This window comes from Globicephala melas, chromosome 15 (assembly GCF_963455315.2).
Source record: "Globicephala melas chromosome 15, mGloMel1.2, whole genome shotgun sequence".
Classification (NCBI taxonomy): Eukaryota; Metazoa; Chordata; class Mammalia; order Artiodactyla; family Delphinidae; genus Globicephala; species Globicephala melas.
The window spans coordinates 45,312,649-45,325,467 of NC_083328.1; the positions used below are offsets into that span (position 1 = coordinate 45,312,649).

The following is a 12,819-nucleotide window of genomic DNA, read 5'->3' on the forward strand; positions in this document are numbered from 1 at the left end:
AAATTGCAGAGGAAGGAACATTCCCAAACTCATTCTATGAGGCCACCATCACCCTGATACCAAAACCAGACAAAGATACTACAAAAAAAGAAAATTACAGACCAATATCACTGTTGAATATAGATGCAAAAATCCTCAACAAAATACTACAAACAGAATCCAAAAACATATTAAAAGGATCATACACCATGATCAAGTGGGATTTATCCCAGGGATGCAAGGATTCTTCAATATATGCAAATCAATCAATGTGATACACCATATTAACAAACTGAAGGATAAAAACCATATGATCATCTAAATAGATCCAGAAAAAGCTTTTGAAAAAATTCAACACCCATTTATGATAAAAAACTCTCCAGAAAGTGGGCATAGAGGGAACCTACCTCAACATAATAAAGGCCATATATGACAAACCCACAGCAAACATCATTCTCAATGGTGAAAAACTGAAAGCATTTCCTCTAAGATCAGGAACAAGAAAAGGATGTCCGCTCTCACCACTATTATTCACCATAGTGTTGGACATCCTAGCCATGGCAAGCAGAGAAGAAAAAGAAATAAAAGGAATACAGATTTGAAAAGAAGAAGGAAAACTGTCACTGTTTGCAGATGACATCATGCTATACATAGAGAATCCTAAAGATGCTACCAGAAAACTACTAGAGCTAACCAATGAATTCGGTAAAGTAGCAGGATACCAAATTAATGCTCAGAAATCTCTTGCATTCCTATACACTAATGATGAAAAATCTGAAAGAGAAATTAAGGAAACACTCCCATTTACCACTGCAACAAAAAGAATAAAATACCTAGGAATAAACCTACCTAGGGAGACAAAAGACCTGTATGCAGAAAACTATAAGACACTGCTGAAAGAAATTAAAGATGATACAAACAGATGGGAGAGATATACCATGTACTTGGATTGGAAGAATCAATATTGTGAAAATGACTATACTACCCAAAGCAATCTATAGATTCAATGCAATCCCTATCAAATTACCAGTGGCACTTTTCACAGAACTAGAAAAGAAAATCTTAAAATTTGTATGGAGACACAAAAGACACTGAATAGCCAAAGCAGTCTTGAGGGAAAAAAATGGAGCTGGAGGAATCAGACTCCTTGACTTCAGACTATATTACAAAGCTACAGTAATCAAGACAATATGGTACTGGCACAGAAACAGAAATATAGATCAATGGAACAGGATAGAAAGGCCAGAGATAAACCCACGCACCTATGGTCAACTAATCTATGACAAAAGAGGCAAGGATATACAATAGAGAAAAGATAGTCTCTTGAATAAGTGGTGCTGGGAAAACTGGACAGCTACATGTAAAAGAATGAAATTAGAACACTCCCTAACACCATACACAAAAATAAACTCAAAATGGATGAGAGGCCTAAATATAAGACCGGACACTATAAAACTCTTAGAGGAAAACATAGGAAGAACACTCTTTGACATAAATCACAGCAAGGTCTTTTTTGATCCACCTCCTAGAGCAATGGAAATAAAAACAAAAGTAAACAAATGGGACCTGATGAAACTTAAAAGTTTTTGCACAGCAAAGGAAACTACAAACAAGACGAAAAGACAACCCTCAGAATGTGAGAAAATATTTGCCAACAAATCAGTGGACAAGGGATTAATCTCCAAAATACATAAACAGCTAACACAGCTCAATATTAAGAAAACAAACAACCCAATCCCCAAATGGGCAGAAGACCTAAATAGACATTTCTCCAAAGAAGACATACAGATGGCCAAGAAGCACATGGAAAGATGCTCAACATCACTTATTATTAGAGAAATGCAAATCAAAACTACAAGAGGTATCACCTCACACCAGTTAGAATGGGCATCATCAGAAAATCTACAAACAACAAATGCTGGAGAGGGTGTGGAGAAAAGGGATCCCTCTTGCACTGTTGGTGGGAATGTAAATTGATACAGCCACTATGGAGAACAGTGTGGAGCTTCGTTAAAAAACTAAAAATAGGGCTTCCCTGGTGGCGCAGTGCTTGAGAGTCTGCCTGCCAATGCAGGGGACGCGGGTTCGTGCCCCGGTCTGGGAAGATCCCACATGCCGCGGAGTGGCTGGGCCTGTGAGCCATGGCCACTGAGCCTGCGCGTCCGGATCCTGTGCTCTGCAACGGGAGAGGCCACAACAGTGAGAGGCCCGCGTACCGCAAAAAAAAAAAAAAAAAAAAAAAAAAATTAGAATTAACATATGACCCAGCAATCCCACTACTGGGCATATACCCAGACGAAACCATAATTCAAAAAGACACACACACCCCAACGTGCATTGCAGCACTATTTACAATGGCCAGGTCATGGAAGCAACCTAAATGCCCATCAACAGACAAATGGATAAAGAAGATTTGGTATATATATACAAAAGACTATTACTCAGCCATAAAAATGAATGAAAGTGGGTCATCTGTAGAGACGTGGATGGACCTAGGGACTGTCATACAGAGTGAAGTAAGTCAGAAAAAGAAATATAGTGTATTAATGCATATATGTGGAACCTAGAAAAATGGTACAGATGAACCGGTTTGCAGGGCAGAAATAGAGACAGAGATGTAGAGAACAAACGTATGGACACCAAGGGGAGAAAGCGGGGGGCAGGGAGATGGTGGTGGTGGTGGGATGAATTAGGAGATACACTAATATGTATAAAATAGGTAACTAATAAGAACCTGCTGTATAAAAAATAAATAAAATAAAATTCAAAAATTCAAGATAATAAAAATAAAAAATACTTTAAAAAGTCATATATGAATTATGCAGAAAGTTTTCAAATATCTCCTAGACCCCACCTTTCCTGGCCCCTCACAGCTGAAACTACTGAGATCTAACAACATAAGAAAGTTTTCAACCTAGACAACCACGGGCGCCATCATAGAGCTGAGGGAAGCAAGTCAAGGCGAGTACAGTGAGATGAAAGGTTTCTTAAAAGTAAAAGGTAACACATTTACACTTGGATTTTAAGTTTCTCAAATTAAATGCCAAAATTAAACATCTCTTAGTTTAAAAGAGTGGCTGGCAAGTTTAAGGAGACATATCAAATACTAATACAATATCTTCTCAGCATCACAATTAAATTCCTCCTTTTCTCAATATAGTAGCATGGCCGTCAATAATGGTTTCTATTTATATTTTACTAATAAATACTACCATCGAAAACAAAAATCTTAATAATGTTTTGTAGTTTTTAGTGCAAAAGTCTTACACTTCCTTGGTTAAGTTTATTTATAAATATTTATTATTTTTGATGCTGTTATGATTGGCCTTGTTTTCTTGATCCCATTTTCAGATTGCTTATTGATAGTGTGTAGAAATAATTGATTTTTGTATACTGATCTTGCATCATGAAACTTTGCTGAATTCATTTATTAGCTCGAATAGTTTTTTGGTTTCCATTGTTTTCTTTTTGGCAGTTTTTTTAGGGTTTTCCATATATAAAAAATAACACATGCAAGTAGACTACGTTTGTATTTTTCCTTTCCAATCTGAAAGCCCTTCATTTCTTTTTCTTACCTAATTGCCCTGGCTAGAATTTCTTTACCATGTTGAACAGAAGTGGTGAGCATGGATATCCTTGTCTTACTCCTGATCCTGGGGGGAAATTATTCAGTCTTTCACCATTAAAAATGATGTTAGCTATGGATTTTTCACAGATGGCCTTTCAGTTGGTCTCTTTTGAGAAAAAAAAAAAAAAAAGATACACCCTTCATTTTTTAACTTCCAAGAAAGAAAATGTATTTGTTCCTAAAGAGTACCACCCATGATTCCTGTTTGCTCCTTCAGTCTTCTTCCTAAGCGGTAGTTTGTCCCAGTCAGTGTTTTCCAACATGGTTAATAAACAATACTTCAATACTTCAGAATCACCTTGAGGGTTGATTTAAAAGGCAGATTCTTGTGTCTCTCCCCAGAGTATGATGCCAAAATCTCTGGGTCTGGAGCCCAGGCATCTGCATTTAAACAAGCCCCCACATGATTCCTTATGAAAAGAAAAGAAGAGTTTAGTTTTCAAATAAGTTTCTGAATACTGTCAAAATACATATTAAAGGCTGAGTAGGCTGAAAAAATATATATAAACCCACTTAAAAAGTAGTAAATTCCAAATGTATTTTACTAAGAAATTTTGAGGGGCAAACACCAATTAATCAAGTGGAATACAGTATAAAAAATGTTAGGTGATCACTTTTCATAAATCTGGTGGTGGGGTAAAAAAAACATTTTTCCTAAGTCTAAGGAGATCCAAACATCCACAAAGGCAGCTACCAATGAAAGATGTTCAATAGTAGAAAAGAAACGTGAACAATGGTTGCACCATGTTCTTTTTGACAAGATTACAGCCACCCAGTTGCCTTGTTCATAAGGGTCTTTACAAACAGTGAGTCTGCACATTGTTCTGTGAAATGGAAAAGGGAAGAAGAAACGAACACAATATTATAAATCAACTATACTTCAATTAAAAACATTAAAAAAAATCTATCCCTGACCCTTACTGACTAGGAAGAGGGAAATGCCTGTAAGCTATGGGCAAACAGCAGCATCGTGGTACCCAAGGAGCACCTTGCTATTTGTTGTACAGAGTAAGGCAGTGAACAAAGCAACTGGGTGCTGAACATAGCTATCCCCTACCTGAGTAGCAGTGTTTGTAAAGCACTTCAGAGGCCTTCCCTGCCATCTTTTCCAGCCAGCTCTGCCCTCTACCCTTTCTCATGCTCTCTTAAGGGGAAAGATGGGCCTGATCCCTTTTGCTGGGGTCCATGTTATGCTCCAATATCTTCAGGCCTTTGCCCTGCTGCCAGGCAGCTTCCTTTCCACTTTATCCGTAGAGATTAAGATAATAACACTTTAGTGAGTACTCTGTATGTGCCAAGCATGGTGCTATGACCTCTACATTTTCCCATTTAATCCTCACTCATGAGTTGGTACCATGATGACACGTGACCTTGAGCAAGTCATTTCAAATTTCTGACTTTCTATTTTCTCATCACTAAAATAGGAATAAGAACATGCGTCTCCTGGGTTTGGACTTCAATGGGATAATCCACACACTGTTCTGAGACTCTCGGGCTCACAGTAAGTGTTCAGTAAGTCTGAACTAGCATTAATGTTATTCCCACTTTTTTTTTTTTTTTTTTACAGATAAAGGGACTGAAACTCAGAGACAATAAAGCATTTTTCTAAGGTTATGCAGACACTAAGTGGTCTTGCTGGGATTCAAATGTCAAACTTCAGCATCTTTGCCCTTAACCATGACACCGTGCCACCTCCAAACACCACTCATCTTGTGTGGTGCATCTTAGGTCCTTCCTCTGCCAGATTTTCAATAACTCACGGTAGACTTTCTCCATCTTCTGAACTCATAACATTTAGTATCTGTGCCACTTATTCATGTTAGTACGTTCTAATGAATATTTAATATTGGAAACTAAAAAATAATCCTGATATTCACGCCTCGTAAACTCAATCACATAGTAAAACTTCTTTTGAGCATCTTCTGTGTGTCAGGCACTGTGATAAGGTGTGGGGTTTTGACATCCTTGCCCACATGGAGCTCCTACAGGAGGAAGAGGGACATTAATGGAAGGGCTCCATAAATAAGTGCAGGACTGCAGTTGTGGTGAGTGCCCTGAAGGAGAGGTGATGGATGCCTGAGAGTGCGATGGGGGTGGTGGGGTTAGGTAGAGTCAGAGATGCAGTGAGGAGAGTTGACCTGAGATGAGAGCTCAGCTAAGAAGAAGAGGAGTTGCTGAGGTAAAGAAGGGAAGGGAGAACAACCAGGCAGAGGGTACAGCATATGCAAAGGTGCAGAGGTGTCACGATGGGGGCAGAATGGCACATTCAAGGGATCAAAAACTGGTGAGCGGGCTTCCCTGGTGGCGCAGTGGTTGAGAGTCTGCCTGCCGAGGCAGGGGACACGGATTCGTGCCCTGGTCCGGGAAGATCCCACGTGCCGCGGAGCGGCTGGGCCCGTGAGCCATGGCCGCTGAGCCTCTGTGTCCAGAGCCTGTGCTCCGCGACGGGAGAGGCCACAACAGTGAGAGGCCCGCGTACCGCAAAAAAACAAAAAAACAAAAAACAACAACAACAACAAAAACTGGTGAGCATCTCCAGAGGACATGGACAGGTGAAACTGCAGAGGCTGGCAGGGACCGGGTATTGAAGAGTCAAAAAGATCACGCTGAGAAGTCTACGTTTATATAAATACTATAGAAAAACACTTAAATTTTGAGGAGGTTATAATGCAATCAGTTTTGTATGTGAAAAAAATCATGTCTTTGTCTGCAGCAGTAGGGGGAGCAACATGCATGCAGGGAGAACATTATGGGGTCTGCACTGTCTTCCAGATGAGAGATGGTGGTAGCCCCGGTGAGGATGATGGAGATATAAGTAGGATAGGGGGTGAGATAGTCAGGAGGTGACAGCTGAGTAGAGATATAAAGAAACCTACAGGCCCTCCATCACGTCGATCTGCCTTCCAGCAGCTGCACTTTCACTTCTCTGGACAATTAAATTTATGTGTCAATTTGACTGGGCCACGATACCCAGATGTGTGGTCAAACACTAGTTCATATGATGTGTGAAGGTGTTTTTTAGATGGCATTAATATTTTTAACAGTAGACTTGGAGTAAAGAGGATTACCTTCTGTAATATGGATGAACTTCATCCAATCAACTGAAGGCCTTCAGAGAGAACAAAGGTCCTCCAAAGAAGAGAGAATTCTGTCTTTAGTTTACTTTTGGATTCCAGCTGCAACATGAGCTCTTTCCTGGGTCTCCAACCTGCTAACTAGCCTTGCAGATTTTGGAATTATGGACTTGGCAGCCTTCAACAATGGTAGGAGCCAATTCCTTAAAACCTTCCCTCTCTCTCTTTCTGTATGTGTGTGTGTGTAATGTATATATAATAATAATAATAAATGTATATATTCCTATTGCTTCTGATTCTCTGGAGGACCCTGACTAATGCACTCATATTATTATAGAAGGAGTAGCTGTGTGCTCCCACTAAAGTCCAATCCTTTTACCAGAGACATGCCAGCATTTCTTCCCTCTGTCTCCTATGTCATCAGTTTCTGTTCTGTTCTGTTTTGCTGCTGGATTATTTGTATCATTGGCTTTATTTCTCATCCTAAAATATCACTTTTTCTTTTCTCCTTGGAGAAATGGCTGATTCCAGATCTGGGGCGGAAAGTGTACAAGATTATCCTGCAACATCTTGTCACACCAGAAAGCAAAGAGGCTATCAAAAACTATTAGAATCATGTTTAAAAGACTTGAGAGTCCATTTGAATAGGCTGTTATTGGGCCAACAATGGGTCAATTGTAGTATTTATAATAATATGTGCAATGGATTGGAACACACAAAACATGTTAAATCCATGTGCATTTTTCTTAATGATATTTAAATGTAAAATTACTGGTCACTTTTGAAGATTACTAAGGAATGAACTCACTACTTTGAAAACTGGTAAATAAAGTATGAGGCATTTTTCTTGCCTTTCCTGTTGGAGATGTAACTCTGAGTAACCTAATAGCTGAGGAAGGGAAGTTTTTCTTTATAGATGATTGCAAACAATAAATAAAGAAGGAATGATAGAATTAGAATATCACCATTTTGCAATTCTTCATAAGTTAATGGTGTATGTGTATGTACGTGTATTTGTGTGTATGTATATATATATGTATACATAGATATACACACAAATATGTCTGTATATTTACGTATGTGTGGGTGCATGCATCTGTATTCTGGATCTCCTTTAGTCATGTATATCAGATACAGGCTACATAGGGGACAGAAGAACATGTTAAATGACACTAATGATGTCATTAGCAAAATCTCAACTATGAGGTACTCTACACAACAAACAATTACAAGAACAAAGTAAGGAAGGAAGGAAGAGAAAGAGACAGAAGGAGAGAAATGGAGAGGAGACTCATTGATTAAGTAGATCTAAGATAGAATAATGGTCACCTCTGGCAGGAGACACGTAGGTTAAGAGGGGATATGAGGAAATCTGGGGTGTTGACTATGTTCTATATTTTGATCTCAATGGCAGTTTTACAAAAATTCATTGAGTTGTAAACCTTAGATTAGTGTATTTTTCTCTCTATGTATTTTATATCTCAATGAAAATTTGAGAGAGAGAGAAAGAATAACTTAAAAGACATACCATCTACATGCAACACATGGACCTTATTTGGATCTTTTTTAAACAAATAAACAAATCCAACGAGACAACTGAAAACATGTGAACTACGACTGAATATCTGTTTGTGTTCATGTACTATGAACATGTTTCTCAGTAGTGTTTTCATCTTTGGGAGGTACACTTGGAAGTATTCATGGATGGAATGATAAGGTATCCAGCAAATGAGACACGATGCTGAGGAGGGTTACGCACACAGATTCCAATTGTCCGGGAAGAGCGAGGCCTTATGAGGGAAGACTGCCCATCCTAGGCCACATCTTTGGTCAGTGAGGTGAGTGTGTACAAGGTTGGTAGATAGCAGACAAGGTAGTTCAATTACATAAATATCAAAGGAACAGAGTTTTTACAAACAGGTAGAATAGTAGCTTTCTGAAGTACCCAGAAGAGATCAACTTCCCCTCTTGCCCCATAGGTTGGAGTAGGTAAGAAACTAAACAGCACCTTGCATGCCTGATCCTGCTGTAAATGTCAAACACATCCTGTTCCCTAGTATACTATCTTAAACACTTAACATCTATTGGTTTATTAATTACAATTTGCTTTAAAATGTGTCCTCTTATCTACACAGCAGCATCAAAAATAATCTTGCCAATTAGATTCCCTTTAACTATAACATAAAATACTGAATAAACATATTGAGGAAGGATCAAATCAAATAAATAAGTTAAATGTATTTTTATATACATCAAAATATTGTTAATACATTTCTGTCAAGATATTCCCACCCCCAAAAAAAAAATGAATTATTCTAAAAATAAATACACCAGGGCTCTCTATAGTGTGTCTACCATACTTTCAAGCACTATGAAGATGAAAATACTCTACTGTAGTGCGAGTTGGAGCTCCTTGAAATTTCCAAATAGCTATGTCCACCCAATAGTATCAAATCTGAGACATGCCCATCTAAGTCCTGGGAGTGCATATTGAACGAATGAGATTGTTCTTATTCCCCTTCTTGTTCTATTGACCTACATGTTCTTTTGTAGGTATTATTATAATAGCTAATATGATTGACTTAAACAAAAATGAGTTTATTTTTCTCTCATACCAGATGAAGCTGGTTCCACAAATTCATCAGTGCCCTGGGATTGTTCTTGTTCTTGTCTGCCACCCTTACGGCAGGTCTTCCATCCCAATGGTCTCCACCTCCAGTCTCAACTGCTGAGTTCCAAAGGGAAAAGGAAGGAGGGGCATTCCACATTTCAAGAAACAAAAATGTGCTAGAAATCTCCAGCAAACTTCCACTTCAATTGCATAGCCCAGAACCATGGCAATCACACCTAGCTGAAAATGAGTCTGGGAAACATGTTTGGATTTTTTTTTTTTAAATAGCTGGGTAAATTGCCATCCCAAATAAAATTGGGTTTATTATTAATGAAGAAGTAAACGTGGATATTACATCTAAAACTAACAGAGTCTGCCATAGTTATATAATACAGATACACACTTACACACTTAGGTATGCAAAACTACTAAAGATTGAACTATAAAAATATTAGAACAGAAACTATTTCTCTTTTTGCCTCTAGGTACGAGTATTACAAATCTATTAAGAGGACCTGCCTTGGGATATTAGTTTATAGTGCTCTTGTATTTATCTCATAATATTTAAGTATCTCATGGCTTTCATACACATTGGGGATTATTCTCAATTTTCAAAGACTAAGATACCTAATTAAAGCAAAAGGCCTTACTCAATCACATCAAATTATACCCTTTGGTGGGGGGGGGGTAAAGAAGATGTAATGGAGAAGGACATACACGCAGTATCAAATTAGTTCTATTTTTGCATTTCTTTTTTCTTTGTTCTTCCCCCATTTCCTAAATACATCTTCCCAGAAGGATTACCCTGCACTCACTCTTCTGGGCTTCATTCCTCGCGACTATTTACATATTCATGCTTTTCAATTTTGAAGCCTTTTGAAACATCCCAGAAAAATATTTGATCTCAAAGATATGAAAGCAAAGATTTCATATTCAACCATCCCTATGAATCCACTAGTCTTTACAGATTTACGACATTCTCAGAGCATTAATAGAGAAATTTTCACAATTTTATTATTTAAAATATTTATAGTTTTCAATTATGCAAGTAATGGGCAATTTCATTGCATTTATTATGGGTCTAATTCTTGCCAGTCAGTGTGCTTACTATGTAGGCAGTTTATAAAATGGAAAGGATATACACAGTCAAGTTTATCTTTTATCTTCCTCTAATTTTATTGAAACTTCAACCAGCTAGTTTCCAAGGATAGATATCTATAGTACCATCCACTCAGTCCCACAACCCAGTGAAGAGAACCTTAGGAAATGTAATTGATCCACCTTGACCCACAACATCTGTGAGGCTCGGACCACTGCTGAGAGCTTGAACTACATTTCTCTTGTCAAGGGAGGTTACTAAAACCTGGAAAATGCCCCAAGGAGTGTGAGGTGATGAAAAGTCCAGAAGGACTTTTTCCAGAAGCACAGCTTGGAAAATATCCAGCAGAACACAGGCAAAGTTTACCGTCTCACAAATAATACATTATATTTAGGAAAGGTAAAGCTCTTGGCATCCAGAGACTTCACAAAGCCCTTGCTATTTCCAGGCTTGCAGGGGGCCCTGACCAGTTGTTGGTCTGTATCTCAACCATCTACCTTTGAGAACATTCCCTCAAGGTTTCCATCTGTCAGCTGGGTCACCTCTGTCTGTCTCTCAACTCTACCTGGTGGATCCTGTGCCTACAATTTCCCTATTGTTATCTGTAATCAGCCTCAAAGCCCTTGGTTATTCTTGCTGATAATTTATTAACAGGCATGTATTCTATATTCCTAGTTCTATTCTAAAAGCTTTACAAATATTAACCAATTTAATCCTCATAACAATCTTATGGATTGTTACAATTGATAGTTGTACAATTGATTGTACAATGATAGTTACAATTATAGTTGTACAATGATAGTTGTACAATTGATAGTTACAATGATAGTTACAATTATCCCCATTTTTCAGATGAGGAAAATGGAGAGGTCAGGTACTTTGCCCAATATCATCTAGCTAGTCAATGGTGGGTCTGAGATTGCACCCAGGCTTTTTGGCTCCAGGCTTTAACCACCAAACAATCATACCCCATGTCATTGGAATAAGGGGCCTTGACTTTGGAGGTCATGTTGTCAAATTTTACTGATGAAGAAATTCCTATGAAAGTCTCTGTGAATGATGGTTGGTCAACTTTGACTTGGATTCCTTCTTCCCTGAGGTTAAGAAGCCCTCCAGATCTGTTACCCAAGTCACCAGTGGTGAATCTAATCTCACGTGACTGGCTTCATGCTAAACAAAGAGGACAAGTGTATGCCGGGATCTTTAGCATAGGCACCACACTGCTGCTTCTTCCCTTTCCTCTCTCAGGCGGCACAAATGAGAGACCTGCCATTAATACCTCTGTATCCTGTTAGCCAATGCCACCCGGTAAAATCTGGAGGCAAACCAGTAGAGTTTTAACTCTTGCTAAACCGAGCCACTTCCGTGTTTCGCAGAGCATGCTGAAAAATTCCAAACACAAACATTTTATTTTACTTGGAATGGAACAGAATAAATAACCAAAGCCAACCTGTATGACGGCATCTCAAAATAATGGAGGGAAAACCCAGAACAAAGGAACTTTCATCCTTTTCCCCACTCAGCCGCTAACTGCCCTCAGAAGCTTCCTCATTCCTTATTTTTGTCCTGAAGCGAATCCTGCCGACCCAGCTTCCCTCACAAGATCAATTTCAATCCAAAGACATGTACTGACTTCCCATTGGATAAAAGACACATAACTAGGCCTTGAGGATAGAACAATGAACTAGACCCAGCCTCACAACAAATAGTTCAACCACAAAAGAGCTCTCAGAAAAATTAAAATGTGTGATGAGACTTCCAGGAAGATGAAGCAACTAAACCATGAGGTCAGAAATAATAGATATCTAACCTGAGGCAAAAAAAATAAAATGAGAAGCATCTCCTGAGTCTTAGGGTTTCCAACGGTGCCCAGTTACATAAGCAGGAGATAAACTGGGGGCAGCCTGCTGTCCTAGCTCAGCCTGAGAGAAGACACAGACCAAGTTAAAGAAAATAGGTTTATATTCTATTAGGTTATTTAAATAGGTTTGTTGTTTAAATGCAAGGGGGAAATACAGGACTATTCTGAGCCTTTAGCAGAAAAACAAAGTGAAGGAAAAGTCACTTTCTTTTCAATTTCTCAGTTTCTTTCACAGTGGATTCTCTCGGAGGACAGTGACCCTGGGTCTTCCAGAGTTGTTTACAGTCATTTCCACTGGTCACTCAGCTTGGGTGGCTTCCACAATTGCTGGTACACCAGGGCAAAGGGGACACGAAATGACCCCTCTCACAGCAGAAGAGCCACCTGGAACAGAGCTAGAATGTTGTTAGGCCCCAATTCAGATTTTCTGCCTTCCTTAGGAAGGGCCTCCTAAAATGCCTTCAATTCAGTGTATTTATGCAATTATAGGATGACCCTTAAATATACATTTCTCAACGCAAGAAAAGATAGTCATGAAGGTCCTGAATGGGGAATGGCTTTAAGTAT

General features: G+C 38.7%; 1 protein-coding gene across 4 annotated transcripts in view; it reads right to left on the bottom strand.

Annotated features, from left to right (window-relative positions):
- Positions 1-12,819, bottom strand: part of MACROD2 (mono-ADP ribosylhydrolase 2) — a 1,989,159-nt gene that overhangs the window by 627,055 nt on the left and 1,349,285 nt on the right. The window lies entirely within an intron of this gene.